We start from the raw sequence: 20,499 nt of genomic DNA on the forward strand, positions 1-20,499 counted from the left end.
GAGTAACAATTGGCCCACGTGATGGAGACAAAGGGAGAGAAACAAGGTGGGGTTAACCGCCATCGCTTGGCTTCATGCTCTTCCCACCCAAGCCTACTTTGGCTTGGCCACGGGTCTCATCTGGAAATGACAAAAGCTCACCAGTACAGAGGCCAAAGGAAAGCAGGTTTTAGGAACAATATGTCTAAGGTCTGTCCTAGCAGAACCTATCCCTTTTTATGACACAGCTAAATTCCCACCCATCGGTTGGCGGGCTATCTTAGTTTGAAAACAACATCTGGTTCTCCCGCCTTACTCTTTCTTATGCGAGCAATCTACATTGTCTGCCTTGCTTTGATAGAACTTCATTCATTATTCTACTAAGAGGCAAGGAAGGGAGGTCAAACAGCAAATATTTATAATAGCTTCACCCCTTAAGAAGGCAGTCTTGTTGAGTCGTTTCTTCTCCGTCTGTATGTTTATTTATTTATTTATTTTTCTCTCTCTCTTTTGTAATACTCAATGCGAGTGCAGTAGTTTGTTTTTAACTTCCTTCTGGGTAGGTTGTCACAGCCTTTTACTTGTTCGTTTAGGACAGGTTTTAGTCATTTTATTCTGAACGTTTTATTGTAATTGTAATTCCGATTTGTGATTTTGATTTTAATTTACTTATTGCCATGTTCGCTGTTTGCAGCCTAGAAAATGCAACTATGAGGAGTTCTGAAACGTCGGCATATTATAATAAAATGCATATGGACAGTGCCTTTCCTGACCCGCCTTGGATTGTTCTTCGAGCTGTTGCTCCGAAGTTAGAGTTATATATATATATATATATATATATATATATATATATATATATATATATATATATATATATATATATATATATATATATATATATATATATATATATATATATATATATACACACTTATTAAGAGATAATTATCAGCTACACTGATGGAATTCAATTTCCTATAATCAGTACACATCCTAAACGAGCCATCTGGTTTTTTCACTAACACACAAGGAGAACTGTAATGACTAACGGGGCTCTGCCAATCCATGCTGTAACAAATATTCAATTTCCTTTTTCAAAACATCTCGACGAAAGGGTGATACACAATAAGCTCTTTGCTTGAATGGTTTAGCATCTTCTCTGATCTTAATCTCATGCTTTGTCAAGTCGGTACATTTAGGTATGTCTGTAAAAATTTCAGGGAAATTTTGGATCATGTCAGTTAATTCTTTGCTTTGTTCAACGCTTAGATGTTTTAGTTTGCTTTCTAAATTTTCTAATATTGAGGAATTGTTCATCTTATTTTCAGCTCCCAACTCATAACCATCATCTTCCTCTGTATATGAAGTTGTTTGGGTTATAGACATAACCTCAGTTGTAGTTTCTGAAAAGTAGGGTTTCAAAAGATTTACGTGTATCTTCCTCTGTCGTTTCCTTCTCCCTGGTGTTTCAGTCACATAAGTTCGATCACTTAACTTTTCTGTTATCCTATAAGGACCTTGGAATATATTTGTAAGGGGAAACCTTTTCACTGGTAAGAACACTAGAACTTGCTGTCCAACATTAAAGCTTCTTAACTTAGTCTTAGCATCATATTTTCTTTTCATTTTCTCTTGGCTTGTCTTCAGATTTTCTAAAGAGAATTTTCTAATTTCTTCTAACCTTTTCCTCAAGTTCTTCACATATTCTCCTTGGACTTCCTCTCGATTTTCTTCCTAGTTCTATGCAAGGATTTTCAACGAACCTCTCACGTCTCGACCGAAAATCACTTCATTTGGCGAACATCCCATACTTTCTTGATAAGCATTTCTTACCTCTTATTGATCAATTACTTGATATTATTTGGCAAGCCAAGTTTGTTTCTAGAGTGGTGAAAGAATGACCAAGTTTTGTGAACGTGCTTATAGTTTATTGCTTATTTTGTACTAGTTTTTCAGCCATAGTAATTTCCCTGATTGTCTGTATAATCTTGTTGTGTAAGGAGAGAGAACATTTTTGGAAAGAGCAGTGTAATTGTAGATTATTTATCTCTCTCCGAATCCACCGGTTCGAACCCGGGATAATTAATCTTTTGGGGGGAGGAATATTATAAGGTGTTATAATATATATAACCATTTTATACGTGTTTATATGTCTGTGAAAATTTTGATGTTTTGCTTGCAAATTCGTCATTCATTGTGAAGATGTGATTTTAAAATGTCTTTTTCTTACAGATAAATTGTATATCATGTAAGCTTACAATGCTTTAGTATGTTTTTCCCTTTGTTTAATGTATGGAATTGTGTACAGCCTGTTGCGGAGAGAGCGGGTAAGATATTATCGCTTCCATTATTTACACAGGTGGCAGAGACTCGCGCAGAGGCAAAAGGAGCCCTCTTAACTTATCGTGATGAGCTGTCACCCAATCGCCGAATTGCCTATTATACATTTGTTCTGTATGCCTATCCCATTATATATTAACTGTGTCTATGCTTATTCTTTATCATAATCTGAGAAAGAGAGAATGAGTGAGAGAGGTAAGTGGAGTTGATATGCTGTCAGCCAGCCAATTTTGGGTCTAAAAGCGCTTCCTTTTGTTTGCTCAGCTGTGTAAGTCTCCCAAGAATTTGGTCTAAAATATCTTTATCTGCTTAACCCTGAACAGGAAATGTCCATCACATTGATAAGAGATCTGGCCTATTTCCTTCTGACTTAGAATTCTTTGTGTATTCTATAGAATAAGGAATAAGGTGTTCTGTGAATTCCCTATGTGTATTCTTGAGTATTCTAGAAGAGTTTGGAGTTAAAAGCCAGTGCTGTTCCAAAGACAGTTAGTCAGCCATAGGGGTCCCTGAGATAAGCATCTCTCTCTCTCTCTCTCTCTCTCTCTCTCTCTCTCTCTCTCTCTCTCTCTCTCTCTCTCTCTCTCTCAATAATCCCATTATATATATAAAGAAAACTGAAGGGTTACTGTTTGTGAAAGCTCTCTTAAAACTCACCCCAGGAGTGTGTTAATTTTGTAGAAGGTGATCAGGAATATTGTTTGTGCAAGTACTGTGGAGGTGTATAATGGTGTAATAATTACAAAAGGTAATGTGGTGATTACTGAGTTTTGTAATGTTAAGAGTTAAAGTGATATTCTAGGGAAATGAGAATTATTATTTTGAATAAGTCTTAGTGCCCTGACAGTGTTGTCTATAAGAAAGTCTTAGAAAGACGTGAGTTTAACTTTTTTCTTTTTTTAAAAGAGAAATGTTCTTGTGAAAGATTGATATAATCTTTAGGCACATTTTTGGTGGTTGGTACATTTCCATTTTTGCATATTGCATTCTTATATGTCTGTTCTATCATATTACTATAATTTTATAATTACTGTGTTTTGCTGGTGATTTCTTAACATTTTGTTAGTGCCTACCTGTTATTGAGGTTTTGGAGAATATTTATGTGGATTCCAGTCAGTAATATTTTGGTGACTGTTTGTGTTTGTTAATCAGGTATATACTTGTCACTTGAGTGATAGTTAATAGTTTGAATCTTGCCTAATCAAATTGCTTTCTTAATAAATTAGGGTTTTGTGAATTAAACTTGATTAAGAAATACTTAAATCGTACACTGTTGTCAATTAATAGTAAATCTTTTGAGATTGTAAACTTTGCATATAACTTTTGAACTTAGAAATAAACCTGTCTGTTTAAAGTTTTTTAAAACATAGCATTTTATTTTGACCACCAGTAATTAGACATTGATGAATGTGTACAAGGTAAGTGATGTATCTGTTTGTTCACCTGAGACTTATCTAGGTAAAATAGAACCAGAGAGACAGTTTGTTGAAGTGATACCCATTTTCCACTAGTCTGGATATAACTTAATAATTGTTGCCTCACCCATAGCTTGATAAAGTTACATTGATTTTCTCAAGTGATAAGTACGTTTATGGGATCATTGTAACTTTAGTGATTCAGTCATACTCTTTGGTATGAGGTTTCAAGTATCTGGTCGATGTGAGGTAACTTTTTGGTATTATTATTTGTGTAATAACCAGGTGCTTGATCACTTCAGGACAATATATATGTAACCGGCGCGATTTTCGAGGCTGGTATTTTATTTATTTCTCTGTTTTAAGGACAGAGGTTAGCATCTCACTCTGAGATGAGTATGGTAGCGAGAGCCGACTTGTTGTGTCACATAAGTTACTCATTTCACCCAACTAAATTCCAAGGCCTACTGGAATGAGACACTGAGTTACAAAACTAAACTTTATTGGCAGAAATAACGGAAATAACTTCAAATAAGCTATGAAAGAATGAAATCGAATGACTCACACATATCTATGAAATTCTACTGAATAAGGTCCAAACATCGACACCTAATTATTTAAAGTAAAAATGCATAAACAACCCATCTGTCATCCAAAACAATAAAACGGTCACACAGTTCATTATAAAAGTCATTTCATATATGAATAAATGTCACACTACTCCCTATTTTGAAGAGGAACGTGGGATTCCTGGAAAAGAACAATCGTTATATTAAAAACCAAATTCACAAAATATAAATGCATAACCACAAGATTTCACTGCATCACGGATAGAGTTTTTCCAGAGTCTGAAAAAAAGATCTAAAATGTTTATGAGTCGTACTCACTTCACAAAAGTCCTTTGGAACACAGTCTCCATGTGTGTGCCTCCCTTTTGCACAGTTCACATGCTCAGTTATACAAATAACGGATCACAGTGCCTACTCATTCAGTGAGCACTCCCATTATATTAATTATGCAACTCACATATGAACGCACTCTCGTGACATCCCCAACGAGTTCAATGTTCGACAAAGACACACCCTCTGTACTCCAAGGCGTCACGAGGTACTTGGTCACACACGTACCTACACACTCAACCGGAATGAAGCAGTTCCTGATGCACTTCCATTCCACATGTTTAGCATCTAAGGGTCTCTAAGAATGTTGACTTCTTGCTGAATGCGAAAAACACCCAATTTCGTTGCATGCTGTGTTCAGTCATATGATCTCACGCCTTCAAAAGCTATCACATTCTTTTCCCAGAAGGTCACCTTCATGACCTTTTACATATATATATATATATATATATATATATATATATATATATATATATATATATATATATATATATATATATATAATATATATATATATATATATATATATATATATATATATATATATAATGCAAGTGTAGAACATTGGGGAGGATCATGTAGGAGAAATGAAGATGGAAAAGGTAGTTGGGTAATAAGTGAGAGAGGAAGTGTTGCAGATTAATGATAAAGGGAAGCAGGGGGGTGAATTTGTTGAATTAGAGCAGGTATTTTCGGGAGAAAGGAAATGCACTGGAGTTAAATTCTGTGAGAAAGGTTAATTAGCATATATATCTCGCATACAAGTTGAAAATGGAGTGATGTTATATGAAGAACAAGATGTCTTGTGTCGATGATCTTAGTGATATCAAGAGTTGTTGATTTGACAAAATATAAGAGGTTTGATGGGAATGATGCTTGAGTAGAATATGTTGAAGAATGTGTGTGGTATGACTGTTAAGGATATGTGAAGAAAGTGTTCAAGTTATGTCTAGACGAGATGAAATTTTTCGAGGGATGGATAAGAGGAACTATTGTGGTTTTGTGTCAAATCAAAAATGATAGAAGTGAGTCTAAGCATTATAAAGACATAATGCTTTCTAATGTGTGCAGTAAGGGTTGGGATGGGTTAAGGAAAGGGAATAAGATTTAGTCACCCCAGGTATCCTTTTTCATCCAAGAATATTAGGGAATCAGATCAAACTGCCTTTGTGTAGGTTTCGTTTGAAGGAGGAAAGATGAACAGTGTGTTGGGAAATCAGTCCATGTGTTATTTTCTAATAATCGTTATCAGTATTTTGGTTTAGCATAAGTTTTATTAACTTGAACTTCATTCCTTCGGTTTTTTATTTTGGACATTAGAGATATTGCTAATGGAAGGTTTTTCAAAGATTTTCTTGGGGTAACTGGGACATTGATATACCTTCAGGGGAGTTTTCTTTGTCCATTAGACTTCTTTCACACTATTCGATACGTTGCTGAATTTGAGTGCGTTTGCCGCGCTGCAGTTTTTGCAGCTGTTTTATACATGATATTCGCCACATGTTTACTCAGTTTAGAGAGACCTGTACTGTTGGCCATAATGGATGAAAGTGTATATTGCATTTTTATGTAGCTAAAATATTCGCCACATGTTTACTCAGTTTAGAGACCTGTACTGTTGGCCATGATGGATGAAATAGTATATTGCATTTTTATGTAGCTTACTTAAGGAAGAAAAGAAGTAACTGCTGAAACCTTTGGGTGCACGTCTTGAATACACAGTGAGAGACATCAGGTGCCTTTATCACGGTATTTGTGAATCCAAAATGGGGTGGCAACAAGTTTTTCAGTTAATTCTGTTTGTCTCAAGCATCGTAAAAGGAACTGCTACAGTGGATATACAATAAGCAGCATAGGCAAAATACAGCACAGAGATTCCATTTCACTTGTACAAAGACAGAAATTAGGTGCATTTGACTTGCTATTTGAGGATCTAAAATGGAATGGCCATAAGTTTTTCAATTACCTCCATATGTCTGAGTCTTTCTAAAAACTGCTACAGTGGATATATATGATGAGTTGCCTAAGCAAACAACATTAAAGAGATTTTGTTTCACCTGTACAAAGACTAGCAGTTACCAATAAGGAGGCATCCACATAATTGTTATGTATTCACCTATATATTCTAATTATGTGCAGTTAGATGCCTGAGTAATGTAACCATCAAAAATTGTATACAGCAAGATTAAGCTGCATGCTTATCAGAATTACACACTTGTGTGTGGATATTATTATATGATTGTTATTGAACCAACAAATCTGAGAGTGATATTGTTAAAAGATTGAGATTTAGGCAGTGTTGTGAAATCTGAACCATACTCATCTGTCATGTCTGGAAACAGTGAGTTTGGTGGGCCTTGAATGTCTTACTTGCCCTCTTTAGTCCTCTACTGGTAACTAGCACTACATGGCACTAGGTGTATATGAAACAGCAAGATGTGAAAAGTGCATTGAACATAATAATCAACTGCAATCACATACATTTGCAATACTGCATAAGCCTGGTTGTACTGTGCACATTATGCAGTATTGCAGTGATGACTTGCCTGCAAACACATGGTGTGAAGGACTGTGTAACATGTATAAGTTAGGTATGTGCATCACCATGACAGCTTAATACATTGACATACAGCATATTGTGAAAGAGTCCTTAGTGAGCACCAGGTCCAGCTGGTAGTGCCTCAAGTATGGCACCTGCCTTAAAGGTTGATGCCTCATTAGGTAATACTAGATCCATAATTGAAAATTGTACTTATGTTCTTGGTGAACACCAGAAATCATTGGTAGCTTGATGATGGATAGGGTGAAGGCATTGAGTGCTGTCTCACACACACCAACTCAGAATGCTTGCAAATTGACCTTGGTTAAATACCAGTCGGCAATGGCAGGGCCTAGTGGTTTGAGTACACCTAGAGAATGAATCCTGTATAGATTCACCCACATAACTGGATAGGCGCAATTTAGGAATGGCCATGAATTATGTAAGTATGGGGGGCTAAGAATCTCGCAGTTCATAGAAACTAACGATAAGTTGAGAATAGGAAATTTGAAAGTATATTGGAACTATAGGACGGTTAGAAAATGAATTCACTAGATATGCACTGGACGTCTTAGCTGCCTGTGAATCATGTGCAAGGGAATTGGAAAAGAGTTTGAATGGGTTAATATTTTTATTAACCAGGAAGAGCAGATGGAATAGTTAGGGGAGGATTAGGCATGTTCTGAACATCAAATCCAGAAAAGGCGCTGATTGATTGGAGAGAAGTCAGCATTAGATTACAGGGTGATGACATGAGGTTAGAGCACCACTTATGGTCATCAACACTGGAGAGGAAGATCTCCTTCACACCCCCATTATAAGCTCTCTCAGCTCTCTCATAGAAAACCTTGGCTTGAATTCTGAGCTCATTGAAATTACACTTCAAAAAGTCTGATCTATTGTTCCTCCAAAAATGATAAGCTTCTTGTTTTTCATGGTAGGCAAGCTTACATGCAGGATTTTGGAAGAATTTTGCCTTGGATAATGGTAACAAGATGGTCATTTAAACACTCAATAATATTCAGACTATAAACTTACTCCATCTGAGCTCACTAAGATCATAGTGAATACCATTCCGATTGGCCTGGGATTTCAAGTGCACCTGTCTTGAAAAGCTACCATCTGGAACAACCTGATCCATATTCACATTAACATTAATCAAACAATGATCAGTTGAATCCACCAATGAACCTACTTCACAGGATATAAAGTCTGTGAATTCAAGGTCAAGACAGTTACCAGATTGGTGTGTGGATTCATTTATTAACTCTTCATAACCAGAAATATTAGAGAAATCTACAGTAGCAAGACCATGATTATCTGTGGTTAGTAACTGAACTCTGGCATTCAGTGTGATGAGTGTTGTAATCACCAATGAAAAGGAGACAAACCATGATGTCAACTAATTGAACTGCTGCTATTTTGGTAAGCAAGCAGCCATAAGCCAAGTCATTCAATTCTGGGTTTCTGTAGCTAGCAAAAACATGAAGATTTATTAGTCTCCCACAGACTTTAACCACTTGTGTTTCGTGACATCCACGCTCATACAGTGGCCTAGGAGATGCAGAGAAACCATCTCTAGTATGAAGAACCATTCTGTGGGCCCTTGGAATAGCATTATGCTCGAGTACATTAGATTTCATAAACCCTGGAATCATCAATTCTGAAATTTTTCACAAATCAGGCGCAAAAGCTTCAGAAGAAATGAGTATATCAAAATAAACAGCAGCCACATCCAAGTCCTTTTTATTCCTTTATAATTCACAGACATTGCTATGTTAAATACAGCATTTCCGTGATTGATCCTGTGGACCAGGATTAATTACAATATCGTCAGCAAGAAGCAACAATATGCAAAACACGCATAAGGGAATACTCACAAACTTAATAAAAACATGAATAATGTATATATGTGAAACCAATACTGGAAATTGTATGTCATAAAGAGACCGAATTGGCATCTTTGGGTCAGCCTTGTCTTCCATTCCACCACTACTAACAGATGATGGTAGATTGGTTACTGGCCCTAGGGAAAAGCCTGAACTGCTCCATTGAGCTTTTAAAGCTAAGCAGTCAGCTGAGGATGTCCCTCTCCCTGATACTTGTCATCCTGAACCTATTCTTACAAAATTTGCATCTTCCTCCAGGATGTTAAGAAAACTCTGGATAAGCTTGATAGCTGGGGTGGAGAAGATCCTGATGGATAACTATAGTCTGTTTTTTTTCCATTTGTCCACCCGCCTGTGGTGCTCACACATGGTAACACTGCGTCCCAGACTTTAAAGTTACGTTATGTGTAAGTTTTAGGTAAATAAAAGGTTATCTGGGTGTACATTTGCAACTGAAAAGTGTTTTAATAATTTACTGTATGTGAATTACACCGTTAACATTCGAAATAGGATATTGTTATTATTGTTGAATGTAAGCTGCCTTTTCAGGGTGGCAAATGGAACAGCCAGACTCAGTGGCGGGAAAATTGCTTCTCTCGCAGTTCACTATGGCAAGATGTCAATTTTATTGGACCACGCCTACTCTGCTACTAAGCTACGTGTTACTTCATTACACGTAAGTTTATCAGTATATACTTTTAATTTTTATAAAGTGCGTTTTAGCCAGATACGATATGAAGTAACACGTAGCTTAGTAGCAGAGTAAGTGTGATCCAATAAAATTGACATCTTGCTGTAGTGAACTGCGAGAGAAGCAATTTTCACCACTGCGTCTGGCTGTTCTATTCACCACCCCAAAAAGGCAGCTAACATGCAACAATAATAACAATGTCCTATTTCGAATATTAAAGGTGTAATTCGCATACAGTAAATCATTAAAACACTTTTCAGTTGCAAATGTACGGTAGATATTCTTTTATTTACATAAAACTTACACATGGTGTAACTATTTAAAGCCTGGGACGCAGTGTTACCATGCGCAAGCACCACAGGCGGGTGGACAGATGGAAAAAAACAGACTACAGATTCTATAGATTTTTATGTTGACGTAGCATCTTTGTGGATGAGCGCAAGCTTAGTAATACAGTGCCTGTTTGAAAGAGTGGCATATCTGCAGACTGCAGTAACTACAGGCCAATCTCTATTCTCCCTGTGCTCTCAAAAGTTGCTGAAAAACTTATTTTTAAGCCACTGTATAAGTATGTGGAATCTAAAGGATTGTTAGCTGATAGTGAATATGCAAACAGGAAGCAGTTAGGCATCTGCGATGGTCTTTTAGACTTGAGATGCCATTTGCAAGAGAACCTTGATAAGAGGTTTGAATGCAGAGTAATCTAAATAGATTTTAGCGCTGCTTTTGATTTAGTACATCACAAGGCACTTATTTATAAACTTCAGAATCTTGGAGTGGGTTGATATGTATTAGGATTATTGAAGATTTCCTTAAGGTAGGCAGCAGCGAGTCTGTGGAGGGAATCTTTAGTGAACCAAAACCAAAAGCTTGAGAAGAAAATTGTCACTTAGGGAAGAAAATGCCTACTTGGATGAAAACATGTAGAATTTAGTGGAAAGGGAAGTTACTTACTAAGTTCTTTATCAGTGAAACTCAAATAAAGCCATCATTAGTAATGCAAGAAAAAAGTTTGTGAATAGAGCACTGACGATATAGCAAATGCATTTACCTTTATAAGTTTCAAATCCTAAGTGCTATAGACGCCAGAGGATCAAGAGGGGTTTCCATTTTCATGCGAGAGCACTCTTAAAGAACGTGTAAAAATTTTTTGTTGCGAAGCCGGATCTTTGGTTTCGGTATTATCGTTATTGCAGGTAAAAGCAGAAACATGTTCCTCAGTGGAAAAAGTAAATGCTTTGCTATGTGATGAAATGAGCATTAATCAAGAATTGAGTTACGAAAAAGGAGCTGACGTCTTCTTATGCAAGCCACATGAAAATGTATTGTTGGTCATAGGTAAATGGCGACAGCTAATGTATTTTCAGTTTGATCAAAATGAAATGCATAAAGTATCATGGGTTATGCTGTTGATCAAAATGAAATGCATAAAGTATCATGGGTGATGCTGTTGCAGCAGTGGCGCATGACATAAGATCTACCAAGAACTTGAAATTGATCCCCTGTAAGATGAGATGTCTCTTAAAAATCGTAAGGCAAGATGGGATATTTTTGTCTTTTCTGGTGTTCCTCATAGAAGACAGTTAGTTAGAAACAATTTCATAGACTCCGGTTGTTGTTTTTTTTAGGAAATGGAGTTGATATTGTAGATGCTGGAGTACGTGAAATGTTAAGAAAAACAAAATCAGAATTGGACTTGCATATAAGATTAATGCAATACATTTAAACATGAGTGGTCAACAAAGACAGCGTGGTAAGTTAGCAGTACGGTTATTATATAGTCATGTAGTGGCCCACTTAAATATTTGGGAGCAAGGGGACTATTAGATTATCAGATTGGAAGCAAACATCTGATTTTATCCTTTTAGTAAAATGACTTGTTTGATGTTATGAATTCCTCGAATATGTAAGCATTTGATATTGATCGAGATAAACAAATAGGTATACTTAACAATATAATGGGGGTGATGAGTACGATGAGAGCCAAAAGTCCAAAAACAAGAGCCTTTATAAATTTCAGAAAGTTTAATTTTATCATTTAAGTCCATTATTGCTTAGCTTCGTATGTTGAAAGTTTTGCATAATGTCGACTGCATATTGACACACAGACTAAATCAAGACGGTACGGTCCTGAACATTTCTTCGGCTGCATCAGACAAATGAATGGTCACCATGACCATCCAAATGTAGGTCATTTTAAGTTTAGGCTTAAAAGTAACTGAAATGTAATGTCACCACGAGTGATGAAACCCTCCGAATTGGCAGTGGAAATGATACGAAAAAAATACGTGATAGGGAGATATGTCCGACTGTATACATGTATGTAGAGATTTTGATTTTGATTTAGAAAAGAGGTTTTAGATGACGATAAAGATTTTATGAGTACAAATGCAGAGGTGACAAAAAACGCTGAAGGACTAATAGGAGAAAAGGCTCTAAGGTACATTGGCGGATATATTGTCAAGAAATTTTGTATGAAATTTCCTTATTTAGGAAATAAAAGTAATGAAATTGTACTTTAGACTGATTCTTGGATAGAGTTTCTTAACAGGGGAGAGCTTTATACACTTTATAGTAAATTTTTGTCAGTTATTTAATATGGAGAAATTTTTAATGCAATTCATGGTGAAACTCTATTGGAAAGAAAGAATTTTGTAAAAATCCTTTACAGTGAAATAAAAAAAAAATCTGGTGTGAGTATTCCTGATGATCATGTAAGTTTGTTGTAAGATTTCTCTTTTTTTCTGAATTAAATATCTTGATAATTTCATAAGGAATATGAAACGGCAATAGCAGACATTAGGGAAACAATTAGAAAAAATTAAACAGACTAATAAACTACTGTTCATAAAGGCAGTTGTTTCATTTACTTTTATTAACCACATACTGCTTCATACTTCCTATAAGGTTCGTTTAAAAAAAAAAAATTCAAGTCCTAATCCATATGTTAAAAAATGAAATAGAAATTCAGTAGAAGACTTCAGAGAGAGAGAGAGAGAGAGAGAGAGAGAGAGAGAGCGAGAGAGAGAGAGAGAGAGAGAGAGAGAGAGAGAGAGAGAGAGAGAGAGATGAATAAGCTTTGGTATGGGGCATCACCGCTATCAAGTACAGCTAGGAAATGATTGACGTAGTGCTCAGTTAAAGCTTAATTTGGCCCGCTCTCTTCCTGGCCTGTTCTTTCTTGACCATGGTGTAAGGATAGCAGAAGACCGTGACCAGAGAGGAACTGTATTGGTCAGTTTTAACAGGGACCTTAATCTTTTTAGTGGTAGTATCTCAACAGGCGGAAGGAAGTGCTTTGACCAACCTGTAATACTACCTCTAGAGATTTTCCTCCTGTCGATGTCTTCTTTGATTAAATTGTTTCCTTTCCACTTTTACTGACATATCATAAATGCTATGGATTGTCGAAGTGTCAATAGCTAATAATTGATTATGAAAATGTCAAACCTGACTTGAATTAATTGCGTGACAAAAGAGTGTTGGTGACTCTTAAAAAATACATGGGCAAATAAATATCTGCTGTAGGAGGGGACATACCCAATAATAGTTTTTCTTACTAGTTAGTAACCTTTACCTGAAATATCCTACCGCTGCTCGACTAGTGTGAGATCAGGTAGACCATTTTAGAGGCCTCCAAGCATTAGTTTTTTCTTCTTGCACTTCTCTTTGTTGCCTTCCCTGTGTTTTCTTTTTTTTTTTTTTTTTATTACTTGTCATCACTTGCCTTTTCCTGCTCTGTAGGGAAAAAGGAGATGGCGGAAAAAATTCCGCTCCATTTTTGTTCCTGTTTCATGTATGCCATTTTCCATTCTGCATTCCGTTGTTTTTTCCTCCGTTTTTCTTTTTTAGTTTTCTTTCTTACCCCAGCACTCAGGATGTGATGTCAAAATACTTTTCTTGCCAATAAATATGTTCTGGTAGGTAAGTCTCTTTCGATTTTGTTTTATTTGCACATTTGCCATATTAAACGTACAATAAAAGTACTTTTATATGCGGAGACTTGTACGATAACACGTCCACACCCGTCGAGGAATTCGGAAGTGTGTAATATTCAAAGTAGCCCTTGTTAGTCGATTCTTGGTGATGGAACAACACCGGAGTAACCGAACACGAGGATGGAACAGGGCAATGTTCCCACACACACACACACACATAGAGAGAGAGAGAGAGAGAGAGAATTTTACTGATGACAAAAACTTACATAACTTTTTTTCATTTTTGAAGTATTTCCATTTTAGGCTGATTCCCTGTTCATAAATTACTAATTGCGCGACTAATTACAATCCTGCTACTAATACCAACAGAACTTCTGTGGTTCCAACTAGGGTAGCCTATGATCACGTAGTATTTTACTTATGATATTTTACTTATGATACTCTGAAACAAGTCTCTTAATGATAGAAGATTTAAAGAAACATAGCTGTGCTACAAAACAATGAAGGATTACAGTAGTACAGCTGTATTACAAAACACTGACAGTTATCGAAAATAAGATATTTGGTTAGTATAAAACAGATTTTTTCATTCCTTCTGTTTTTGACAGAGAGAATCAGATCATTGATTGCCAAAACAAAATGGAATATATACTTGACTTTCATAAATCTAAAAGAGAGAGAGAGTGTGTGTTTTTCCCACTTTTTCAGAGAAATAGTTTTATTAAAAGTACTCAGAACCTCGGTGATAGTTCAAGACTTGACTTGAGCTTTCATGGGCATTGGAAAGTTTCCTTAACGGGATAATTCTTTCCATTATTATTATTATTATTATTATTATTATTATTATTATTATTATTATTATTATTATTATTATTATTATTATTAAAGCTTAATTTTCTCATATTTGATGGCACACTAAAAAAAACTAATTTTGCATATTTGGTTATACCATGACACTCTTAATTCTTGAAATATGAGAATCCAGCTAAAAGTGTAAGGTGTTGGGAACTTACATAGTGCCGTGCTTGGCTCTTTGGGAAATCTAGGTGTAGTTTAATTAAGATTGCAGTATTCTACCAAGGGTTATCCGTGTATCATATAAATAAACCTCCATTATAAGCAACTGGGATCTTGCAATGCTAGGCATTTATTAATCATTGAATCAGTGTTGGATAAACATCTGTCTTCCCAGTTTTAGAATTGTGAATGATTTTTAGTAGCCCAGGTGTGTATGACAACAGTTTTACATAGATGACGCGCCACTCCCTTAAGCACTTCACGTCTGCGGTTTTGCCTACAAATTAAACTACATTGCATCAAGGCTGTTCGGGAAATCAAGCCATGGAACTGTGTTAAATGTGTCATTACCAGACATTATTATTATTATTATTATTATTATTATTATTATTATTATTATTATTATTATTATTATTATTCAAAGACGGCATCACTATAATCATAATGATAATACATCATGAATGTTATTGTTTTGATAAGTACGCGATGGCGATGATGCGAATGGGAAGTGTTCTGTAATCAGTAAGTTTTGTTTTGTCAACATTTTATTCAAGAGTAAAATGAAATACTGGAAGACGACCTATGCTTTGCAAACCTTTGATGTAAACTATGTATTAAGAAATAACTAGCGGGCGTTTCAGGTACCTGGGTAATATTTTAAATTGGTAACTTTTCGATAATTATTGATTGTAAAGATTTTAAGATTTCGTATAATTAACGGCGCTAGCGTTATTTTTTTTTTTTAGTTTGTAATCCAACAAACAGAATAATGAAAATATTACTTCTTGTTGTTTTCATGAACTCGTGATTTATGGTTTTTTGAGAATTGCAGTAGTCAATCATTGTTCAAGAAAAGACCTGACTTGCGTTCGAGCATATTGTTAATACCGATAAGTTTCGTTTAGCTGATATTCATCGACTTTTTTAATGCAGTGATAGAATGTATTGAGTTATTAGTGAAAAGTATGGTAGCCTACTTTGAAACGAATTACCGAACCCTAACTAGTCCAGTATTTCGTCCTTGTTACAGACGATTCCAAAGGGTGCCTTGCTCTCCTCTTGTTCAAGGAAATGATTTCGGTTGGGAGAGGGATTATAGCTCATGTAAGATTGGGGTCATTGATGAGACAAGTGGCTTTCGCTTTGCTAATGAAGAGAATAGTGAGATGGGGACCTTGTCAGATATTAAGTACAAGCAACTTCCAAGTTCCGCTTGACAAGTTTCACATTAAGGCGAAGGCACTTTTTTTTTTTTTTCCAACCTATACGGGTTAATCTATTATCATAATTTCGTATTGTCCAAAAATACAAATTTTTGTCTGTGTTAATGAGAATTTTTATAATCTTTGCCCAGACTTTTTAAACTATCGCAGGGAAGCATTAAATTTGTTTGATCTCCCTTACTTTATAGCTCTCTAGCATAATAATTGCACGTTGAATCCCGTCCTTCAGTGTTTTCTGCAACTTCCCAAAAAACTTGAGATTATCCTGTTTCTTTTTCTTTTGACTTAATTTAACCATTTTCGTTTGTCTGAATCATACTTGGTAATTCCAAGTGACTCTTAGTTTTTTGCGATATGAAAAATGGTTATGTTATTACAGCATCTGTTAAATTGAAAACAAGATTGTTAAATATGTCAGTTGACACACATTGATGATAGTGATAAAAAAATAGTAGGTGAAAGTGTATTACAGGATGAAGAAAATGTGATATGTAGATAAGCAGATAATAGCAATAATAGAAACGAATGTTTTAAAATATGAACCTGACATACTGATAGTGATATCTGTCAGTTCACGTTGTTTTGATAACCAGTAATTGAAATTTGGTGGTGAGCAATATGAAACACACTAAAACGTTGTCCTTCCCCATTTCTGGATGTACAGGAAACGTTGATGCCCTCCCTTGATTTCTTGAGAAATCAAGGGAGGTCAAAATAGTGAGAAACGTATGCCAAGAGGATCAAATGCATGCACTCTTTTCATGCATGTTCCCAAATAGGAGTTCCACTCTATCCCCTCCAACTATTTTACTGTGGTTCTGTCGTAACTACGAGTATATACTCAGGCGAACTCGACTTAATCCTCAGCTTTAAGATGTTTAGAATTTCAGAACCTTTCTTTCCTTCTGAGCATTCTTGGGAAGCTCATTCTTGCTCTTGCTTAATTTTGTTCGGCTTCTGGTGCTGAAGATCCAGAAATTACCTCTGAATTTGGCTGATAGACTTATAGCCCATGGAAGTTGTCCAGTTATGACTGAATATTTAGAAATTGAGTCTTGAGATGAGTAGTAGCACTCTTTAAGAGGATCGCATCAGAGTAGGGTTTCTGTTAGGTTGTTAGCCTAATTATCCCTCTTTGGTCTAAGAAGCCATTACCCCAGAAGTGAAGAAGTCCAGTATCACACATTTTCCATTTATGATCGAGCTGGATCTAGGCAGATATGCTGGTGACTCGTGCCTTTTTCATTACAAAATTCAGAAATATAACTGTTAATGCATGCTTGTTTTTTTTTTTTTTTTTTTCTGAGCGCCAAAGGCTGCTGAACCATATCCCAATTGCCGTCTAGTGCAGGGTGTAGGGTTGACAAACTTACTGTTCAAAATTAAATGCAATGAGTCGTTAAGCTATCATCAAGGAACAGCCGCTCAGACGTGGAAGTGTCAGACAATTGGAAAAAATCATGACCATCGATCGTTTACATCTTGACACAACGTTGACCGTAAAATTGATACACTTAATAATCAGTATCGATATAAATTTTAAATTTTAAATGAAACGAAAAAATTTACCCCTTCGTCTTCTGATCAAATAATCCTTTTTCTTTCCCTGCCGTCATTCCCACTTTGTTTCATCTCTGAATTCCCCTCCTCCATACTCATATAATGTAGCCCCAGAAGGCGTAAAATAAAATACGTGTTCCATAGGCCTACAAATAAGGGCCTCCCCACCTTGTAGTTGGTCTTTCTGTTTCAGACCCCAAAATTCTTTCCTTTTCCTGCGTTTTCTATATGGATAGTTTTATAAGACGCACATATCTCCTTTCTTATTCGCAGTTATTATCGATAATATCTTGACTGTTTTGATCCTGTCTTACTATCATTGTTGCATCCTGTTGTTACTCTCAGTGCTGATGATTCTGTAATGAAATCCTTATTGAGGCTGCGTTAGTTGGGTTGTTCGTTAATTTAAATGGTCACCTTACGATCGATTATGGTTGTTTGTTGCTGTTCAATTATATTGAGTCAGTTTCGCCAAAGGCTTCCATGTTCTACACACACTAAATGCATATACATGTGTGCCTGTGCATGTACTCATCCGTACAACCACGCATTATTATGTTTATATAAATGTACATATGTATGGTTGTATGTTATGTATATATATATATATATATATATATATATATATATATATATATATATATATATATATATATATATATATATATATATATATATATATATATATGTGTGTGTGTCCAATACAGCACGAAGGAACGCGTGCTTGAGAATATAGCAAAGTCCATGTCGGAAGGTGAGTGTAAACCGGGACTTTGAACAAGTACTTTCGTAGTTTTTTTACATTTTCAAGTTCACACTGAATACAAAAGAAGTTAACAGAGATTTATTTAAAAAAAAAAACAGACGGTGGGGTTGGGGTTACAGTTTGTTAATCTGGGCAGCATGTTCTTTAAACAAAAAAGACAGGGACAAAGGGATAATCTAGGGTGGAGATTAACAGTCTCTAGAAGATTTCTTTTCCGATGGTCGTTGACCTTGTAAATAACCGTTGACTTATCCCAGTTCATCCCATGGCCTGTCCTAAACCAATGGTCCACAATGCCATTATTTGATAAGCCTCTTGAAATGGCATATTTGTGTTCGGAGCTTCTTACTTTTAGTCCTTTTGATGTTTGACCAATATAAATCTTATTACATTCTTTACAAGGAATACTGTATACAATATTGTTTGAATTGGGTGGGCTATTCTTAATTAGTTTATTTCTCAAAATATTATATTTAAATACTAAGTTAATATCAATAGTTTTTAAAATGGGCACTACAGAAATGAAATTAGGATGAAATGGTAAACAGGGAATATTCTTAAGTTCGTTGTTAACACTGGTGGGATTAGTATATGTCTTTTTTGCTTTATTTTTACACAGTTCTAAAAAATATGGAGTGTAACATAATGAATCTACTATTTTATCAATAATTTTAGACTCCTCTTCCAAAAATTCCAGACTACAAATTCTAAGAGCTCTAAGATATATACATAGTGGAAAATGTTGACACCTTAATTTGTTTAGCATGGTTAGAGTGAAAATTAATATATGACAAATTATTCGTGGGTTTCCTATATACTTTAAAACAAAAATTGGTGTTATTTCTAATTACTAAGACATCCAGAAATGGTATACCATTATTTTCTTCATATTCTGTTGTGAATTTTATGGATGGTACAAGATTATTAATTGTTTGGAAGAAATCAGGAATATTTACATTTTCTTTAACAATACAGAAACAATCGTCTACATATCTAACCTAAAACGCCTTAGAGAAGAGACTCCTTGGAATAAAGTCTAGACTCAAAGAATTCCAAGTAAATATTAGACAAAAGTGGCGAAAGAGGGTTCCCCATAGCCATACGAAATATTTGTTCATAAAAATTACCATTGAAAGTGAATTTACAATATTTTATACAAAGGGATATCAAATTAATAATAACATTGGTAGGTAATTCTAGATTATACAAGTCCAAATATTGTGATAAATATTTAAGTAGGTCATCAATAGGAACTTTAGTAAATAAAGATGTCACATCAAAACTGGTTAATCGGTCAGTACTGGATAATTCAATATGGGAAAGTCTAGTACGGAAATCAACAGAGTTTTGTAAATGGAAATTTGAAATAGTACCCATAATAGTTGATAATAATTTGGTTAGATATTTAGAAAGTTTATAACTAATAGAACCGGTTGAACTGATAATGGGGCAAATGGGAAAATCTCTTTTATGGGTTTTGATTAATCCGTGCGGAAAGACCCATTAGCTGATGTCATAAAAAAATTTCAGTTCTAAAATAAAAACTATACTGAAGGAATTCGGTTCAATAAAAAAGAAAGTGTCAACGATTGGCCCATCCTTACCGTACGTTATGGATTAATCAAAACCCATAAAAGAGATTTTCCCATTCGCCCCATTGTCAGTTCTATTAGTTATAAACTTTATAAATATCTAGTTAAATTACTACCGCCTATTCTGGGTACTATTTCAAATTTCCATTTACAAAACTCTGTTGATTTCTGTACTAGACTTTCCCATATTGAATTATCCAGTACTGACAGGTTCCCATGTGTTTTTAAAGCTTTTGAAATAAATATAATACTATATATATATATATATATATATATATATATATATATATATATATATATATATATATATATAAATATATTTATAAATTTACTTCAAAAAGGTTTATAAAAGCTAAATCAGGGATCATCTCCTTTGGCCAGTTAATTTCAACATTAGCTGATTCTTTTGACACAAAATTCTCATTAGCATCGGGTGAAACTTCCAAACTGTACTTTACACACTGTGCAGTTCTTGCATTGATTATGTTACAAGATTTATCAGTTAACATTATTTTCTATACGCCTTTGATCAATCCTCTCTGTTATTAAAGTTAAGTTACTGTGGTGCATTTATGTATTCGTTATAGATACGTCGCCAGGCAAGCATCGTTTTGCCTGATAAGTGCTAAGTTATTTTTGCCCATATTTGGT

Source organism: Macrobrachium rosenbergii, chromosome 23 (assembly GCF_040412425.1).
Source record: "Macrobrachium rosenbergii isolate ZJJX-2024 chromosome 23, ASM4041242v1, whole genome shotgun sequence".
Taxonomy (NCBI): domain Eukaryota; kingdom Metazoa; phylum Arthropoda; class Malacostraca; order Decapoda; family Palaemonidae; genus Macrobrachium; species Macrobrachium rosenbergii.